The sequence below is a fragment of the Nicotiana sylvestris genome, chromosome 5, assembly GCF_000393655.2.
Source record: "Nicotiana sylvestris chromosome 5, ASM39365v2, whole genome shotgun sequence".
In the NCBI taxonomy this organism is placed as follows: domain Eukaryota; kingdom Viridiplantae; phylum Streptophyta; class Magnoliopsida; order Solanales; family Solanaceae; genus Nicotiana; species Nicotiana sylvestris.
The window spans coordinates 181954732-181973032 of record NC_091061.1 but is presented as its reverse complement, the minus strand read 5'-3'; the positions used below and the strand labels follow the sequence as shown (position 1 = coordinate 181973032).

Sequence of the window (18301 nt, the reverse complement as noted above, 5' to 3'; positions counted from 1 at the left end):
TAAAAATTTAAAAATAAGATGGTATTACTATCCAGTTAAATTGAACAGGATAATCTAAAATATTTTTATACTATCCTTAGTTTCTTAGGCCACATATACATTATTATACTTTTAATTAATAAATATTAAAATAACATGCACTTCTCAAGTGTTTGTGGGCGCATAAACGCTCACACGTTGATGTCACAAATTTCCATATTTATATAAATTATATATAAACAAAAATAAACACATTAAAGTTTTTAAAAAATTGTGGTAGAGTTTTTGAGTTGCATATAAATAGTCCATCCTCTTTGTTCAACAGTTGATCAAATCTCTCATAAATAATCTCTCTCTCTCTCTCTCCCTCTCCCTCTCCATATACACATTACATCTAAATCTCACGCTAAATTCTTCCTCAGGCCATTTTCACCATAACTTTCTCGTGAAAACTCATCTTTTCTAATTATATCCAATTTCTCTGGCCAATTTGATCCATTTCCAGTTTTATTCGTAAAATATAGCTACCACGAGTTCAATTATCCATCACACTAACTCTCCAGAAAAGTTTCATTAGTTCACTATTCAATCAACATTTATTTGAAAATATTCCAAATTTCTCTATTTATACATCGAGAATTTGGCTAATTGATTGTTATATAGTTGGTGATAATGACGAGAGTAGCAGAGGAAGTAATGGAGACGATGAATATGAATGGAGGAGTAGAGTATGAAGTAGAAGATGTTAGAGATAAGATAGAATCTTCTAGAGGAAGTCGATTTCAACTTATAGAAGACGATCTCGGTTTAAACTTGTTTCGCCGGAGAATTAGCCGCCTTAAGATTAATCTCTCTCAAGGTTTCATTATTCATCCTGAATTAGACTTCTCCAACTTAATTAACTTTTTTCTCTCTCTAGTCTCTACATCTATGCTTCAATGGTGGAAATGTAAATATTTCACTTCTCTTCTCTCTCTGTCTGTCTATCTATCTATGCTTGTGAAAGAAGAAGCTTGAATTAGAAGAGAAACTTAGGTGTCAGGAAATTAATTAGAGCGTAGTTTTTACTTGATATATATATGTCTAGCTGGTAACTAGGGTATTGTTCAAACCACACCAAACCGAAAAATCAAATTAAACCAAACCGATTAAAAAATTCGACTAGATTTGGTTTGACTTGGTTTGGTATTGAGTAAAAAACCCGAACCAAACCGACATATAAATATATACATTTTATTTATATTTTAAGACTTTATGGGAATTTTCTTTAGAAAATGTAGAAATATTTGGGATCCTCTCATGTATTAACCATGAAAGCGTAAATTAACGAAAAATTATTGTCAGACGACTAAGAAAATAACTATCATGTGTTACTACAAAAATTCTCCCATTAGAATATTTTAATAGATCATATGTTTGTCAAATTTTTTCCACATTTACTAAACATATATTCACTTATCAAAACTTATCTATAATTTTAACAAAGTAAGATTAAAATAATATTGATGTACAAAAAAATCCGAAAAACCCGACAAAAACCAAACCAATCCAAACCGATATAGTTGGTTGGTTTGATTTTGATAAAAAACGAACCAACTCAGTCCATGTATACCCCTACTGGTAACAATTATTTAACTATTTTTTGAGATCTAATTCGTACTTACTATAGTATATAATTATCTATAATTAGTAAGTATTACATTTTATCACATTACCGGTGTCTATTTTGTATAATTTACGAATAGCGACAACCTATTTTTTATGTACCTTCCACTACCTTCCTACCTTGTACGGTTGTACCCTACCACTTACCAAGACATAACTGGAAAATCAAATGACCAATTGCATATCTGATTTAAAAAGTTATAACCAGAATTGTATTCTTCTTTTCATAAGTTTTCTTTTCTTTCTAATTTGATGATATCATGTAAGCCAAAAAAGATTATAGCTTGTCAAGAAAATAATTTAAACAGTTGTATGTCCCTCTCAAAATTTGCCAATTGGCAATATTGATGATTGATGTAATTCTTCTTCATTCATACTTCCAATGTTTTTAGTGGGAGTATTATAAAAGCTAAAATTCTTGCAAATGAAAAATAATGTGATTCTTTGGGCTATTAGTTTTGGCCGACAAAGAGCATCTTTAGAAATTAGCCGAAAAAAGGTTATGCGAGGAAGAAAAAATTAATGAAGTAATACTACAAGATTGGGAAAAACAAGATATATAGAAAGAATCTAAGCAAAACTAAATGGGGAAAGTGCAAAAATATTGTTAGTGTTGCCTTCGGCCAATCGGGTGCTTGTGAATTCCGTGGCTAGTCACTAGAATAACTTTTTAGCTATACAGTATATAATGTAACTTTGGACTAGCGGGTGTTATTAATTTAGCCCGAACAGCTATAAATGAAGTTTGCTCAAAATTTTACAGGAAGCTTGATATTTTGAAAAATAAAGTAATAATCTAGTAAGTTATGAAACTGATAGTAATAGTGGTTCTTCTTTAAAATAATGTTACTGTATTTAAATCCTTAAATATTAGGGAGATAAGCATCATTTTCGAATACGTGGCATCTAATTAGGTTGGGAGGAGACTACAAATTGGAATTTATGAAAAACATTGACTACACTTTACATATCAAGCTGCTCACTGGGAACAATTTTGTCTGGATATATTTAGAATAATTGGTCGGAGAAAATATATAGAGCATTGGTTACCAATTAATCACTGCTATTATTAGTTGAATAACTTATTACTACATGATTATTTGTAATGATCATACATGGGTAAAATTTCTTGAGATAATGAAAATAAAAGTACTCTTTGTTTCGATCTTAATTATCTGATCTACATTGAATTTTAATACAAACTTATAAATTTAGTCTAATTTGAGAAAGAACCAACTGCACTTTAATGTACTGACATTATAAAGATTGTTTAAATGTCGGTCAATTTTAAACTGATAATAGGTGAATTTAATTATATTCAGGCCCTAAATAACCACCTTCTTGCATAGTATTGGTAATAAAAGTGATAACAAAATGCTCTTATGAGTGTTTTTCATGATTTGCAGGTTATATATGACTAGGGAAGGCTAGGGAGTACTTTTGGAGTCAAGAATGAAGAAAAAGAGGCCAACCGTAAAAATGCCTAAGTGAATCACGCCAAAAACAAGCTGAAGAATCAGAGAACGGGGTACTGTCGCAGTTTCACCGCGACCGCGGCAGAACCGCGGTGAGAAGCTGCTGCGGACAAAAGAAGAATCAGAGGGGCTATTTGGCTGCGGTTCTACCGCGACCGCGGCAGAACCGCGGTAGGTGCAGTAAACTTTAGGGACGAAAGTGTCAACACGGAAATTTTAGCCCTAAACCCTATTTTAGACACTATATTTCGCCCAAGGGAGGCATGTATTGAGTTTTTAGAGTTCTTTGAAGGAAAAACAATTGTGAGAGAATACCCAAACCATATTTCTTCTTTTCCTTTGATTTTTATTGTTAGTTTATGATGAATCTTAATTTAGTTTGTTTACCCATAGCCATGAGTAGCTAAATTCCTTGTCTAAGGTTTTGATGGAACCTATTGGGGGATGAACTTCTTGTTTATGTGAATACAAATTGCTAGTTTCAATCTTTATTTATTCAACTGTGTTCTTATTGTAGTTAATTGACAGGATCCTCAATTAGTTGTGCCTATTTAGTGTGCATAACTCGGAAGAGAGTGCATATTTAAGTTGTTATTGAATAACACCACTCCTAAAGTATAAGAGGAATCTATAACTGCGGGTTTAAAGGCGGGATTAGGGATAACGAAGCCTTGGGTGCAATCTTAAATGAACTGTGTTGATTAAAGCTAGCTAGTATATCTCGGGAGAGTGCAATAGTATATTGATGTGATTACTCGGGAGAGATTTACGGTAAGGCGAGTGTTCATGAATGATAAAGGTGAATTGGTAAATTTGTATGAAGCAGAAACAGAAGGGATTCCATCAATAGGGGAAATCATTACCTTAGCTTTTCTCTCATCATTGTTTAAACCTTAGTTAGTTAATTTACAGCTTGTTATTTTACTGTAATCTTAGTTCGTAAAGAAACCTCCAACTGTGATTCAAAAAGTTTGGGAAGCTGGTTCTGAAGAGTTTAGTGGGCCTAAAGATAGTGGTTGATAGGTTAATTCTTTGTGGATTCGACCCTGGGCGTAATACTCGGATTATATTTACAACGTTCGCATTATCCTTTTTATAAGGCATAGTTGGGCGTGATCAATAATAGATTAACAATTAATTTAATTTATCGATAAATTTTTGCCAAAAGATTTGTCTCTAGTCATCTATTAAGAAACCAGTTGATTGTATAAATATTATTTACATCGTCCGCATAAATATTAAATTAATTCTTTTATAATTTGGTCATGTCCTTGTTAATTAATAACCTGTTTGGCCAAGCTTCTTTTTGGCGAAAAGTGCTTCTTCTTTTTTTGCCAAAAGCACTTTTGGCCAAAAATTAAAGTGTTTGGCCAAGCTTTTGGAAAGAAAAAAAGTGCTTTTGAGGAGAAGCAGAAGCAGTTTTAGAGAAGTAGAAAAAAGTAGCTTCTTTCCAAAAGCACTTTTTTAAGAAGCACTTTTGAGAAAAATACACTTTGTTAGAAGTATGAAAATTAGATGAGTTTACTTTCTACTATGAATCCCCAATTTTAATTTTGTTCTTGTTTTGGTTTTATTTTGAAGAGACTAGAGAGTGTAAAAGTTGGTGTATAGTAAATTTGGTTGGTTTTTTGCACCTCCGCTACTTTATAGTAAAAATAAATATTTATGTAATTACAAAACTAAAATTTGTAATCTTAAATATTTTATAACATTATATGATTATAAAAACTTGTGTTTGAGTAAAAAAGAGAGTTTAAATTAAATAGTTTCCAAATTTGGAAAGCAAAATAGGGCGAAAAACCAGAGGCGGATCCAGGATTTAATGTTTATGGGTTCCTGCAATGACTTCGAGTAAATTTTCAATAGTAACTGGGTTCACATTTAAATATTTGTAGATATTTAATGAATTTTTAGAACACATTTACATTGGACAAAAACTACTGAGTTCGCGGGAACGATGACATGCTAGATCCGTCGCTGCGAAAAACGATATGATACCACATAAATGAGGATATATTAGTTCTAATCAACTTCCACATAGTGCCACTTTATTACTATTCCTTCTATTGTCTCGCGCCTTTCCAAAATAAGCTTATGTGGAGCATCTGGAGAAGGACCACACATTAGGAGCTGTGATGTATACAATATTAGTGGCTACTTCAACGGCTAGAATCCGTGATCTATAAGTCTTTTACCGTTGCGCCAAGGATCCCTTCTTCCAAAACATGCTTCTTATGTTTTAAACTCTATGTACTTTCAAGGTTGTATGTGAACATGACCAAACAAATTTCCATGCAGGTGGTACCGGATGTGGGAAAATTTTATTCTTATATGGTCAATTTATTCATCATTTTTCACACCTATGGAGTTTGCATTCTTCAATGGATTACCAAGGAAACTATTTCTCTTAGACATTTGTGGTCAAATAGTTTTCCTTGTGGATATTGTCCTGCAATTCTTTGTTGCATATAGAGATAGTCAGACTTACAAGATGGTGTACAAACGAACACCTGTCGCTTTACGGTCAGTCTCCTTAATTTTCCCTTTAACTTCTCATTTTGCTAAAAATTACATATGCAACAAAAGATTATTGCTTTAGTAGATATATATGCTGACCTTTCTTTGATTTGCAGGTACTTGAAATCTCATTTCATTCTTGATTTTCTTAGTTGCATGCCGTGGGATATAATTTACAAGGTACCTGTTTTATTTCATATGACGATGTTTGACTTGATATAGAGTTCAAGATGCTAATTTTGTTTGGTGTGTTATAATTAGTGGTAGTGAAATGATATACTAATGTTGTTGTTGTTGTTGTTGTTGTTGTTGTTGTTGTTGTTGTTGTTGTTGTTGTTGTTGTTGTTGTTGTTGTTGTTGTTGTTGTTGTTGTTGTTGTTGTTGTTGTTGTTGTTGTTGTTGTTGTTGTTGTTGTTGTTGTTGTTGTTGTTGTTGTTGTTGTTGTTGTTGTTGGGATTTGGTATGCTCGGGGGTGGTGTAGCTGCCAAAACAGGCAGTTTCTGCCAAAATTATACCCAGAAAAGCGACCAAGATTGGTCGCTAATTAACCCAGATTTCTTAAAAAGTGACCAACCTTGGTCGCTATTCTATTAAAAAAAATAATTTCTGAAAAATCGCGACCAAGTTTGGTCGCTTATGTTTAAAAAATAATTAAATTCTTGAAATTAGCGACCAATTTTGGCCGTTTATGTTTAAAAAAAAATAAAAAATTTTTAGAAAAAACAACCACCTTTGGTCGCTATTTTTCAGATTTTAAAATATAATATTTGGTTTACAGACCAAAGTTGGTCGCTATATTTTGATTAATAATAAATTAAAAAACGTAATTTAAATATAGAGACCAACTTTGGTCGCTAAATTTGTATTATTAAAATATTAAAGCGACCAAAGTTGGTCGGTATGTTATTTACTCGGAATATTTGGTACTTTTACCTTAGAGACCAAAGTTTAGCGACCAACTTTGGTTCCTAATGTAAAGGGACCAGTAAAATAGCGACCAAGCCTGTTTGGACGCTTTTTGGTCGCTTTTTCATCTGTAAGCGACCAACTTTGGTCTTTTTGTGTTTGCTTTTTTCCGGGTTTCTAGTAGTGTATATGGTTGCAAAGTTAGATCATCAATCAGAGTTTAAAATTTGAATAGTTAATAAATGAACTTTAATTCTTGAATGTTGTTTAAACTGTATAGAATAATATTGTTAATTGAATGGCGTCAAACATTTTGGGGAGTCCCAAAATGGAAAGAGTGTCATCAGTGGCAGAGGCAGGATTCCGCAAAAGGAATTAAAAAAAATTTAAAAATTTAGAAGATACTGTGGCCAGTGAGAATTGAACCAGTGACCTTACAAAGTTTTGAACCCTCGTGTACTGACATAGCTTTAGGGCTATTTCAAAGGGGATTCAAAGTATCATATATATGTTAGGGATATACTAGATATGCCCTAGATCCAATCTCATAGTTGATGATTTGAACATATTTTTGTGAACGTTATTCGATATAAAAATATATGACATTCTTTTATCATAGTTATTATTAATTGTTTGATTAATTTGATAAGGTCCTTGATTAAATTTTGAGATTTGTCATCGTGATAGAGATCATGATAATGAGAGCAAAGTCTCTTACAATTTAATCTAAATTTGTTCTTGATCGTAGGATTATTAATTTGGACATTAGTAATCCGGTTAGATCAATATTTATGTGATCGTCTTTATAGGATAAAGATTAGTTGATCTCATTAACTAAATTACATAGATAAATGATGCATATAGAGATATGATCATTGAACCGACTCATTGGATAATTCCTAATGGTTAGAATTACCATAAACTGTCAATAGGATATTCTCTTGAAGAATGTGATGTAAAAAGTTTCCTTTGACCTGAGATCGTCATAGTAATTAACAAGTTATTTATTGTGTTTTGATACCAGACACCTATGGCCCTAGGGCGATAGTTGAAAGGATATTGGGTATGATTAAATGCTTGTAGAATTAGTGATTGATCAAGATGGAATTTGTCAACTCTTGGTAATGAGTTTAAGCTCCATGTTGTCATGAATTATAAACGACCAAATTAAGACCTTGGCCAGGACAATTGAATGAAAGAAGAAAAGAGTTTCTTAGGTCAATCAATGGTTGATTATGTTTGACATGAACACATAGTTGGTTGCCTATTAGGATTTGACAGTTGAACCATATCATAGGGTGATCCAGAGCTATAAGGACAGAAGGAATTACTACATTATTCTTCTACTGGTTCTTGAGAGTAAATTGTATACTTCATTCTATCCGGTCGTTAAGGAGTGTTGCTAAACGCCACCCTTGATTAGTATATTGATGCGATCAATTTACTACCGGCTTAGTATTGAACCTATGGGGTCGCACACTAACGAGTGTTCTGATCTTTGCTAAAGGATTAATTATTTTATTATTTGATAATTAAATTAAAGAATTTAATTAGTCAAATATATTAAATTATTAGTCCAAATGAAATATTATTATATTATTTGCTAGCATAGAGGATATAATTAATATTGTGAACAAATTCAAGTTTGCTATTTGGAATAGAAAAATTAAATTATTTCTCTTAGTTGAAATATATATGAAATATATATGTAATATATATAATATAAGTTATTATTGATTTATATAAAGGTTATATATAATATTAATTTATTCTCCAATTTGGAATTGGAATTGTAAAGACGTGAAAGTCCAATTGGACTAAGTAGCGTTCGGCACTTCAATCCCTTTGAGGATGGGATTCGAATTTTTATAGAAAATTCCATCAAGTTTATTTTTGGAATAAATTTTTACCCTAAGTAAATTATTACCTCAACCAAATAGGAAAAAAAGGGTTTGTAGGTGACCCTATATAAAGGGTGATGAAGAAAATTTGCCACATAATTTTAATTCTTGAGAAGAAAAACACTTTGTGAAAGTGAGAGTACAATACAAAGGCAAGAGAGAAAATACAATTACAAGAAAAGTGTTTCTTGTTCTTCTAATTTGAGTTGAGATTTTTGAGAAAATTTTCAGCACAAGTTTTTCGTTCAATTTGTTCGCGGGTTTCGTTGATCAAAGAGTTGATAGCAAGGATCAGTCTCGGTGTGGATACGCATAGAGTCTTCGCACTATCGAAGAATTTGAAACGAGACTTTCTTCACCAGGTACGTCTTAGATCCGATCTATTGACATGTAAATAAATTTTTAAACACGAAAAGATCTGCCTAGGATTGTTATTGTCTTCCGCTGCGTGTTACGAACACCTATACGCAATCTTACAGTGGTATCAGAGCCATGGTTTATTGTGTCTAAAATTTATTTACGAAATATTTTAATATTATATTTGAAGAGTTCAAACCATAATGCATATGTCTTGTGCAATAGTCAAATTTTTTGAATGTTGATATTATTTTATTATGGATGAAATATGTATTCATATGACTATTGAAATAGTTCATAACTTGAATTTGAAATTTTGTATTAGATATGACGAGAATCTATAATATGTTATTAGACTCTATTGTTATGATAATTATTATTAGTTCATGAGATATTAATTAATAAAAATATTCTGGCATGAGTTATTTTTGTGATATATAGAATAAACATGTTAGAAGAATGTTGAATTTCATTTTTTTGTCTCATGCTTGTTCATTACATAATTTTGAATTATTTATTGCATGTGATGTAAATCAATTTAGGACTAAGCATGTAGACAATTTGAACTAAATTCACATGCTATAAAAGATTTGATCTTCATGTTATTAAAAACTGTTTTAGTAACTATTCCCTCTTACTAAAATTTGAGTTCTTAAATAATAAAATATAAGATATTTTATTATAGAGCTATCCATCAAGGTAAATAATTTAACTTATTTCTTGTTTATAAGGAGCGGTCTGACTACCAGGAGACTTATAGTTCGAGAATATGTTAAAATTATTTATTGCATTAGATGTATGGATTGAAAGAATTATTCAATTTTACACTAGACGCCTGGACTACCCGGGGGAGTATAAAATTAAATAAGTTCTTTGCTATCATGATGGTTGAACTCAACTATGCCAATAGGATCGACCTGACTACCAGGGGACTATTTGACATAGAGCTATTTAAGTAAATTGTATGGGGATACAATTGGTAAGAGTACCTACCTTTAAAATAAATGTGAGAAACGACTTGACTTCCAAGGGGCTCATACATATTGTTAAAGGATTCCTTTACTCCACTAATAGAAATAAAGATTTCGTAAACTATAATGAGGGTAAATAGTTTAAAATAATTAGTGAAAATATCATTTAGATAAAAGTCCATGTCTTTATGATATATGCAAATATGTTCTTATATCATTGCCTTTTCTTTTCTATATTTTAGATTTCTCAATATGTCTGTTATATCACTGCGTGAAATACTTGAGACCAACAAGTTGGTAGGACCAAACTTTGATGACTGGTATAGAAATTTGAGAATTGTTCTCATGCATGAAAGGCTCATTGATGTGATCGATAAGCCTGCAAAGATAGTCCCACCAGAGAATGATGTTCAAGGCACCAAGGTTTATCAGAAACACTTGGAAGAATGGCTTGCTATTAAACACATCATTCTCTCTTCTATGAGTTCTGAACTCCAGAAGAAACATCAGAATATGGATCCAACTGCAATCATTGAATATCTTAAGAAGATGATTGATACATAGTTGGACATTGAAAACTCTCCAGTTGGACCCCTTGTCAATCATATGATTGTTCTTACCGAAGAACATGAGGAGTTGGGGTACAAGCTTGGTAAAGAGCTTTCTGAAGATTTGATCTTGCAGTCAGTATATGATGCTGAATGTTTTCACTGTAAGAAGAAAGGGTATTGGAAGAGAAACTGCAAGGAGTATCCTGCAACTCTAAAGGATAAGAAACAAGGTGAGACATTAATGAAAAATGTTTTCAAAGTTTCTTTAGCTACTACTAATTCTTCACTGTGGGTATCAGATACTGGCAGTGGTTATAACATATGTAATATGTTGCAAGGGTTTAAAGATAAGTAGGAAACTAAAGAAAGGAGAAGTTAATCTACAAGTTGGAAATGGTGCAAAAGTTGCGGTCGTAGCTGTACGATCAATTTCTTTGATAATGCCTACGGGCAAAGTACTTATGTTGGATGATTGTTATTATGTTCCTAAATTTGTTTCGAACATAATTTCAGCTTCTATGTTAGACAAACGTGGTTTTCGCATTAATATAGGCAATGATATTTGCTCTATTTATTATAGTGATAATTTACATGTGAATGGCTATCTCCAACATGACGTTTATGTCTTACCTAATGTGAATGCTAATTCGATTATGCATGTTTCAAGTCTTAAGAGGAAAAGAGATGATCAAGTAAATCATGCATACCTTTGGCATTGTAGGCTTGGTCATATTGGAGAGAAAAGAATTAACAAGTTGTACAAGGAAGGGTACCTTGACAAATATGATTTTGAATCATATCCAACTTGTGAATCTTGTCTCAAAGGAAAAATGACCAAATCTCCATTTACTGGAAGTGGAGAAAGAGCTTCTGAATTATTGGGACTAATTCATACAGATGTTTGTGGGCCCATGAAAATTCAAGCTAGAGGTGGATATTCTTACTTCATCACCTTCACTGATGATATGTCAAGATATGGATTTGTGTATCTTATGAAACACAAGTCTGAATCTTTTGAAATGTTCAAAAGGTTCCGTAGTGAAGTTGAGAAGCAGACTGGTAAAAGTATCAAAGTACTAAGGTCTGATAGAGGTGGAGAATATCTTAGTGAAGATTTTACCAAATATCTCAAAGAGAATGGGATTCTCTCACAGTGGACACCTCCAGGAACACCACAACACAATGGTGTGTCTGAAAGGAGAAATCGAACCTTATTAGATATGGTGAGATCTATGATGGGGTTCACTGATCTTCCAATAAATTTATGGGGATATGCTTTGGAAGCACCAACATACTTACTTAATAAAGTTCTCAATAAGTCAGTCTCAACAACACCATATGAGATATGGAAAGGATGTAAGCCTAACCTTAAACATATTAAAGTTTGGGGTTGTCCAGCTTATGTTAAGAGACTGCAGTCTGATAAACTTGATTCAAGATCTGATAAGTGTAGGTTCATTGGGTATCCTAAGGAAATAATAGGATATTATTTCTATCACCCTTCTGACCATAAAATGTTTGTGGCTAGAGGAGCAACCCTTTTGAAAAGGGAATTTCTTTTAGAAGGAAATTATAGTGAAGAAATAAAACTTGATGAAGTTCAAGAAACTAATGAATCAATACAAAATCAAGATCACGAGACACAAGTTGAAGAAACTTTATTGGATATTTTGAAGTTGACAAGGAAGTTGACATCTTCAATGGTTGAAGTTCAAGAACTAAACGTAGTTCAAGAACAGGTTAATGAACCAGTTCCAAACCAAATTGAACAACAACAAAATCCAGCACAAGGTGAGCAAATTGTAAAAGAACCTCTTAGAAGGTCTACACGAGAACGTCATGTACCAACTAGATCAAATATAATGGTACAAGATGATGTATCAAATGAGGTTGATCATAATGATGATGACCCTGAGACCTATGAAGAGGCGACACAAGGTTCTGACAATGAAATATGGCAAATGGATGTGAAAACAGTTTCCTTAATGGTGAGCTAGAAGAGGATGTGTACATGACACAACCTGAAAGTTTCACATCTCTGCATGATCATAATAAGATTTGCGGGATACAAAGATCCATTTATGGACTAAAGCAAGCTTCTTGAAGTTGGAATATTCACTTTAACAAGACAATTGAAAAGTTCAATTTTGTTATATGTGGCGAAGAACCTTCTGTGTACAAAAAGGTTAGTGGGAGCACAATTATATTCTTAGTGTTGTATGTTGATGATATATTGCTCATAGGGAATGACATGCCGGCATTGCAAAGTACCAAGATTTGGCTAACTGAATAGTTCTCCATGAAAGACTTGGGAGAAACAGCTTATATTAGGAATAAAGATCTATAGAGATAGATCTAAGAAGCTGCTTGGACTTTCCCAGTCTTTGTACATTGATACCATCTTAAAGAGGTATAACATGGATAATTCCAAAATAGGCTATCTACCAATAGGTACTGGAATTACTCTAAGTAGGGAGGATTATCCTAAAACACCTGAAGAGAGAGAACGCATGAGTAGGATCCCATACGCTAGTGCAGTGGGAGCTATCATGTATACCATGACATATACACGTCCTTATGTGGCTTATGCACTTGGAGTGACTAGCCGCTATCAGGCAAATCCTGGTGAGGAATATTGGAAGGTGGTGAAGACCATTCTTAAGTACTTAAGAAGGACTAAAGACCAATTCCTCATCTATGAAGATTCTGAGTTGAAACTTGAAGGTTATACTGATGCAAGTTTCTCTTCAGATAGAGATGATAGCAAATCTATTTCTGGTTATGTATTCACCTTAAATGGTGGTGCAGTGAGTTGGAAAAGTTCCAAACAAGCTACAGTAGCTGATTCGGTGACTGAAGCAGAATATATAGCAGCTAGTGAAGCTGCTAAGGTAGCTGTATGGATGAAAAAGTTCTTAACTGAACTTGGTGTGGTTTCTTCAATAGAAGGTGGGGTTCCACTGTTGTGTGACAACACTGGAGCCATTGCTCAAGCAAAAGGACCAAGATCACACCAAAAATCCAAACGCGTTCTGCGAAGGTATCACTTGATAAGAGAGATCATTAGACGTGGAGACGTCTAGATTAAAAATGTTGATGGAAAGGAAAATGCCCCATACTCATTCACTAAAGCTCTTGGTGCAAAGGAGTTTGACAAGCGGAAGTGAAAATTGGGAATGAAGTACAAGAGCGATTGGCTCTAGTGCAAGTGGGAGATTGTTAGGGATATACTAGATATGCCCTAGATCCAATCTCATATTTGATGATTTGAACATATTTTTGTGAACGTTATTCGATATAAAAATATATGGCATTCTTTTATCATAGTTATTATTAATTGTTTGATTAATTTGATAATGTCCTTGATTAAATTTTGAGATTTATCATCGTGATAGAGATCATGATAATGAGAGAAAAGTCTCTTACAATTTAATCTAAATTTGTTCTTGATCGTAGGATTATTAATTTGGACATTAGTAATCCGGTTAGATCAATATTTATGTGATCGTCTTTATGGGATAAAGATTAGTTGATCTCATTAACTAAATTACATAGATAGATGATGCATATAGAGATATGATCATTGAACCGACTCATTGGATAATTCCTAATGGTTAGAATTACCATAAACTGTCAATAGGATATTCTCTTGAAGAATGTGATGTAAAAGTTTCCTTTGACATGAGATCGTCATAGTAATTAACAAGTTATTTATTGTGCTTTGATACCAGACACCTATGGCCCTAGGACGATAGTTAAAAGGATATTGGGTATGATTAAATGCTTGTAGAATTAGTGATTGATCAAGATGGAATTTGTCAACTCTTGGTAATGAGTTTAAGCTCCATGTTGTCATGAATTATAAACGACCAAATTAAGACCTTGGCCAGGGCAATTGAATGAAAGAAGAAAAGAGTTTCTTAGGTCACTCAATGGTCGATTATGTTTGACATGACACATAGTTGGTTGCCTATTAGGATTTGACAGTTAAACCATATAATAGGGTGATCCAGAGCTATAAGGACAGAAGGAATTACTACATTATTCTTCTGCTGGTTCTTGAGAGTAAATTGTATACTTCATTCTATCCAGTCATTAAGGAGTGTTGCTAGACGTCACCCTTGATTAGTATATTGATGTGATCAATTTACTACCGGCTTAGTATTGAACCTATGGGGTCGCACACTAACGAGTGTTCTGATCTTTGCTAAAGGATTAATTATTTTATTATTTGATAATTAAATTAAAGAATTTAATTAGTCGAATATATTAAATTATTAGTCCAAATGAAATATTATTATATTCTTTGCTAGCACAGAGGATATAATTAATATTGTGAACAAATTGAAGTTTTCTATTTGGAATACAACAACAACAACAACAACAACAACAACAACAACAACAACAACAACAACAACAACGACCCAGTATAATCCCACAAGTGGGGTCTGGGGAGGTTAATATGTACGCAGACCTCACCCCTACCCCGAAGGGTAGAGAGGCTGTTTCCAGGAGACCCTCGGCTCAAAAAAGCAATAGGAGATGATATATTAGTACCATAAAATGCATAATAAAAATAACAACAATATATAAGAGATATGAAATACAGAATACGAAATACGAAATACGAAATAGATGGCTGGTATAGTAAAACTAGAAGGTAAAGCCCTACATCAATAGACGACCAATGACATTCTTAGTCTAACTCCTAACTGGATAGTCTCACTCTATTGTGTTGTAGAAATATTCACACTCTCCCCTAACCTACAACCTTAATGCTCGATCTCCATAATTCCCTATCAAGGGTCATGTCCTCAGTAATCCTAAGTCGCGCCATGTCCTGTCTGATCACCTCTCCCCAATACTTCTTAGGTCGTCCTCTACCTCTCCGCGTGCCCACTACAGCCAGTCGCTCATGTAATATATATAATATAAGTTATTATTGATTTATATAAAGGTTATATATAATATTAATTTATTCTCCAATTTGGAATTGGAATTGTAAAGACGTGAAAGTCCAATTGGACTAAGTAGCGTTCGGCACTTCAATCCCTTTGAGAATGGGATTCGAATTTTTATAGAAAATTCCATCAAGTTTATTTTTGGAATAAATTTTTACCCTAAGTAAATCTTTACCTCAACCAAATAGGAAAAAGGGTTTGTAGGTGACCCTATATAAAGGGTGATGAAGAAAATTTGCCGCATAATTTTAATTCTTGAGAAGAAAAACACTTTGTGAAAGTGAGAGTACAATACAAAGCCAAGAGAGAAAATACAATTACAAGAAAAGTGTTTCTTGTTCTTCTAATTTGAGTTGAGATTTTTGAGAAAAATTTCAGCACAAGTTTTTCGTTCAATTTGTTCGCGGGTTTCGTTGATCAAAGAGTTGATAGCAAGGATCAGTCTCGGTGTGGATACGCATAGAGTCTTCGCACTATCGAAGAATTTGAAACGAGACTTTCTTCACCAGGTACGTCTTAGATCTGATCTATTGACATGTAAATAAATTTTTAAACACGAAAAGATCTGCCTAGGATTGTTATTGTCTTCCACTGCGTGTTACGAACACCTATACGCAATCCTACAATATATATATATAGAGGTACGAACTGAATTTTGCCTTATATGTACAGTAAAATTTTCTCGCGAAGAGCGTTCAAGTGAACCCCCTTCCACCCCTAAATTCCCCTTGAGCGTCATATACATGAGACTAAGGAATTAGTTTTTCTTCCAATAGCTCGCTCTTTACAAACATGCTTTAAGTTGTAGCATGACTAATGTTTTTCTGATTCTTGACTGATTTAGAAAGCATTTAATCTTAAACTTAATTTGGAGATTTGCCAATTGTCATGGAACAAGACCAACCATATTTTGCAATACTAAAAAAGATGATAACAATGAAAAATAATACTACAACAGATAACAATGGATTTGGTATTGGTTACCTGCATGACATGTTAGTTACATATTTCCAGCTCTATTAACAAATGCTGTGCACATTGAACTTATCAGGCTGTTGGCAGCAAAGAGGAAGTGAGATACCTTTTATGGATTAGGTTAAGCAGGGCGCGCAGAATTACTTACTTTTTCCAGAAGATGGAAAAAGATATTCGGATCAATTACCTCTTCACCAGAATTGTAAAACTTATCACTGTTGAACTCTACTGCACACATACAGCTGCCTGCATCTTTTACTATTTGGCGACTACGCTGTCTGAACAACAAGAAGGTTACACATGGATTGGTAGTTTGAAATTGGGAGATTACAGTTATTCAAACTTCAGAGATATTGATCTTTGGACGCGATACACTACTTCAATGTATTTTGCTATTATTACTATGGCAACTGTTGGTAAGTTTATTCGGATTTCATTTCAAGTTTATTAATTTTCTAAAGACTTTCTATAGCAATTTCATCGTACTGATATTTGAGATGTTTTTTGATCTTACAGGTTATGGAGATATACACGCAGTCAATTTGAGGGAAATGATATTTGTCATGATTTATGTCTCCTTTGATATGATTCTTAGTGCTTATTTGATCGGTAACATGACAGCTTTAATCGTGAAAGGATCAAAAACTGAGTGATACAGGGATAAAATGACAGATCTATTGAAATATATGAACAGAAATAGACTCGGAAGAGACATACGTAATCAAATAAAAGGTCACTTGCGATTACAATATGAAAGTAAATATATTGCTGTTCTCCAGGACATTCCAATCTCAATCCGCGTCAAGGTAAATATATGAAAGAAAAATTTTGCTTCCACTTTTATTGCTGATGCATATTATATTGCATTAAAATGTTAGTGACAAATAATTCCAATTTTTTTTTGGCAGATTTCGCAGAGTTTATCTCAGTCTTACATAGAAAATGTTCCTCTTTTTAAGGGCTGTTCCTCGGAATTCATAAGTCAAGTTGTAAGTAATTTCTTTTGGTATCATTCATTCAATCCTTCACAGAAAGTTCATAGTGTATGGCCTTTGAAATGCAATGCTTCTTCACACCTTTCTGCTTGCTTTTGACTGCGCTACAATTGCAATTGAAGAAAACTAGATGACTGCATATTTACTGATTTGGGGTACTGTTGAATTTTGGCAGGTAACCTCGAGTCCACGAAGAATTTTTCCTCCCCGGAGAAGTGAAAATGGAACAAGGGAATGTAGTAGACCAGCTTTATTTTGTCTGTCATGGCGTTCTGGTACGACGTTCTACAATCAATTACACCTGTTCAGCTCTTTATGTTGCAACACATTTTATGTCCTACCATATGTTTACATTGGTTTCCACAATTACTCATTGTGTTTTTGTTTAATTCAGGAGGAGGTTGGTATATAGTGGCACTTCTTGAACCTAACAGCTCATTCGGAGATATTTCCATTGTTTGCAACCTTCCTCAACCATATACAGTTCGTGTTTGCCAACTTTGTAGGCTCATACGTATTGATAAGCAGTCATTTTCCAATATTCTGGAGATTTATTTTCATGATGGAAGAAGAATCTTGAGTAATTTACTACAGGTAAGGGAAATGAGACTCAACCTTACTACTGCAAATTTAGAAGTCGTTTTTTCACTCATATAACTATCTGGTTTAGTTCATCAACAACGAGATCAATTTACTTACAACAATACGATACTTAGTTAACATTCATAAAAAGCATCTAATGAATTATGAGTTCGACCCGTCCCATACAATCCACCTTTTTTCTATCTTGGTATGTGTAGCATAATAAAATGGCAAGGAACAAACTTCTGAATTAGCATCCTGAGATTCTAATTTTCTTGACTGGTTATTATAATTCCTAGACTGTAACGGCCAAAGAAGCAAAGAATCCTCTGCTGGAAGATTAGAACAGAGCAAGCTACAAGACCAAGCTGCAGGCAGTAATCGAAGAGCAGCCAAGTTCATGATCAAGTTCATTGCTCTACGCAAACAACTATGGTACTATGAGAACAAATCTGCTCTCTGGTTT

At 33.4% G+C, this 18301-nt stretch overlaps 1 pseudogene; it reads left to right on the top strand.

Moving 5' to 3' along the window:
- The first annotated feature begins 325 nt into the window (after nucleotides 1-325).
- On the top strand, nucleotides 326-17910 carry LOC104224320 (potassium channel SKOR-like; annotated as a pseudogene).
- Nucleotides 17911-18301: the final 391 nt, after the last annotated feature.